The sequence below is a fragment of the Elephantulus edwardii genome, unplaced genomic scaffold, assembly GCF_000299155.1.
Source record: "Elephantulus edwardii isolate Elephantulus edwardi_28Jun2011 unplaced genomic scaffold, EleEdw1.0 scaffold00099, whole genome shotgun sequence".
Classification (NCBI taxonomy): domain Eukaryota; kingdom Metazoa; phylum Chordata; class Mammalia; order Macroscelidea; family Macroscelididae; genus Elephantulus; species Elephantulus edwardii.
In genome coordinates, this window is record NW_006399849.1 from 11,783,091 (window position 1) to 11,786,471 (window position 3,381).

The following is a 3,381-nucleotide window of genomic DNA, read 5'->3' on the forward strand; positions in this document are numbered from 1 at the left end:
ATTCTGCCCAAAGCATCGTCAAGTATTGCAACTTGAGGCTTGAGTTTGTTCTTCAGTTCCTTCAGCTTAAGAAATGCTAAGTGAATTCAGCCCCTTGGTTTTTCTGACTCTAGCTTTTTGCACATTTCATTATAATACTTTACTTTGTTCCTGCACTGCCCTTTAAAATCTTCTGTTAAGCTCATTAATTTCTTGATTTCTTCCCTTTGCTTTGGCATCTCAGCTCTCTAGTGCAATATTCAGAGTTTCTTCTGACATCCATCTTGGTCTTTTCTTCCTCCTTTGTCTTTGTAATAATCTCCATTCTTCCTGGATGACATTCTTGATATCCTCCCACAGTTCATCTGGTCTTTGCTCATTCAACAGCTCAAACCTCTTTCTGAGAAGCTTTTGAAATTCAGGTGGGATAGACTCCAGGTCAAATTTTGGTTCCTGTGGACTTGAATTAATTTTCCTTAGCTTCAGCTTGAACTTGCATATGAGTAGTTGGGAGTCTGTTCCACAATTAGCACCTGGCCTAGTTTTCACAACTGATACCAACATTTGTATCCCTGTCACTCTATTAGGTTAAAAATGAACTTTTCAATAATAAGCCAACATTGATTTGCCAAAAAGCCCAGTAAACTAAAAAAAAATAAAAAATAAATAAAATATAGTGGGCCTACTAAGAGAAAGCTACATGGTTTAAAATTAAGAAAGGAGTGCATCAGGGTCATTTTCTCTCTCCATACCGATTTGATCTGTATGAAAATAATTCTAGAAGATGGACTCTATGAAGAGGAATGTGGCATCAAGATCAGAGAAAGACTCATGAATAACCTACATTATGCAGATGACACAACCTTACTTGCTGAAAAGTAAGGAGGACTTAAAGCATTTGTTGCAGATGATCAAATAATTCAGCCTTTAATATAGATTGCATCTCAATGTCAAGAAAACAAAGATTCTTACCACTGGCCCAATAAGCAACATCATGATTGATATATGGAGAAAAGACTGAAATTGTGAACAATTTCATCTTACTTGAATCCACAATTAGTGCAAAAAAAATAGACCAAATTCTGCAACCCACAGGTCCTCTTTACACTACCATTTAGGTCATGCTGTTTTAATTTGTTTCTCTTTTATTTTGAGTGAATATACTTATCTTTTTTTTAACCATTTTTTTATATTTTAAAATAATCTTAAACTTAGCATTGAATTGTCAATGTAGCTTACAAAAGAAAATTTTAAATTATTGTTCAAATGAACAACTTTTCATGTATTTATATGTATTTAAATGACTTCTTATAAGAATGTGTATATTTAATTTTTTTTTATTTTAATGAAAGTTTACAGAGACTTACGGTTTCTAGTCATTCATTGTTGCACTTTTCTCCCTATGCACCCCCTCCTCCTCAATTCACTCTTCTCCTTGAAAAGAAAAACTCTTTCATTGTTATGCAATCCCTCCCCCTAAGTCCACTCCACTATGCAGCCTTCACTCTGGACTTCTGTAATGACAAGAGTACCCATTCATATATCCCTTTTAAACCGTTCTCTCCCTCATCTGTTTCAATGAAATTGACATCATTCCTCCCCTCCTTTTCTGTCTTACTTCAACCCTGATGTCAGTCTCATTTTACAACTATGGCACTATGCAATATTTGTCCTTTTGTGACTGAGCTATTTCACTCAGCATAAGTCCTCCAGGATCATCCATTTTGCATAATATTTCATGAGTTTCTTGTTTTTCAATGCAGCCTAATATTCCATTGTGTGAATATACCAGAGCTTCTCTATAAAAAAAAAAAAACCAACAAAAAACACGAAAAAAAACCAACAAAAACCCAAAACAGAATGTGAATTTTTTTGCCCATTTAAAAAGTAAGCTGTTGTTCTTTCATTAACTTTGTTATTGTTAACTGAGTGGAAGTTCGTAGAGAAGATCAGTTTTCCATTCAACCATTCATACACATTTTATGTCATCGATGACAACCCCACATTGTAATAGCTCTTTCGTCCTCTTCTCTGTTTCCCATTTCCATTCATCCTTCTGCCCTATCCCTTCCTACCTTCTGAGCATTACCCCGAGAAAATGCTGCCCTTTGCTCTTGTATGGTTAATTGCTCTAGGAGCCAAATACTCCCCTGGCCTTATTTCTCCCCTTATTGACTGTGTCACAGGAGAGAGTGAGCTCAGTTCCAGGTTCAAAGTGTAGCTAAATATTAGAGTCTTGGAGATTCCACTACTCAGTATCTATCAGACAAGCAAGTCGGGCCATTTTTACAATTTTGAGTTTTATTCTTTATTTATTCTCCCATTTTATCTAGGACCTTCTGTTGCGATCCCATTGAGCACAAACATCACAGTAATCACATGTTGGTTTCCTTATTGATTTGTAGGTGTTATTCTGGTAATAATACAATTTTAATTCCTTAGTAGTAAAATCTGAGCTCTGGTGGCATAATGGTAAAAAACTGTGCTCCAATCCCCAAGGCACATGGTTCAAATCCACCAGGCGCTCTACAAGGAGAAGGATGGGCAATCTCTTTCCATTCAATTAGTTGCCTCTGTAAACTTGCTGGAGAGTGAGCAATATACACACAACAGCAGTTAAATCATGAGTATTGTATTGGAATTTGTCAACTCTGGCTGCCATTGTTCTCAAGAATGGAGAGCAAGTATTTAGAGGCACTGTAAAATCAGTAGAGTAAAGCAGCTCTATGAGGCATTGGCTATTCAAGTGTTAGGAGCCTTCCCATGCTGGACAATGCACCTCCTGGATAGCCACCATCCAACCATCACTGCAGACTTGTGAGTTTTTAGAAAGCCAAATAGACTTCAGCAGATCTTCCAGACTAATGTAGACTAGGAAGAAGCGCCTGGTCATCTGAAAACCAGCTAACAACAGGGATTACAGTGGTCAGACCCCACTGGTCTTGGAGATAGCAGAGAAGCACTGAGTCTTACTGTTCATGGGTCTTCACAGGGGGGGGGGTGACTCCACAATGCTGTTGTTAGGTGCTGTCATGTCAAGTACAATTCATAGAGACCCCATGCACAACAGATCTGAACCCTGCCCTATACTGTGCCATCCTCATCATCTCTGATACTTGAACCCATTCCTGCATTCACTGTGTCAATCCATCTCATTGAGGCTCTTCTCATCTTCTCTGACCCTCTAAGCATGATGTCCCTCTCCAAGGGATAGCTCTCCTAACAACATGCCCAAAGTAAGTGAGAAAAAGCTTTGCCATTGTTTCCTCCAAGAGCACTGTACTTTTTCCAAGATATATCCGTTTGTTCTTCTGGCAGTCCATGGGATATTCAGTGCTTTTCTCCAACATCACAACTCAAAGGTTTCAGGTATTCTTCCATCTCTCAGATGCATAACAAGTG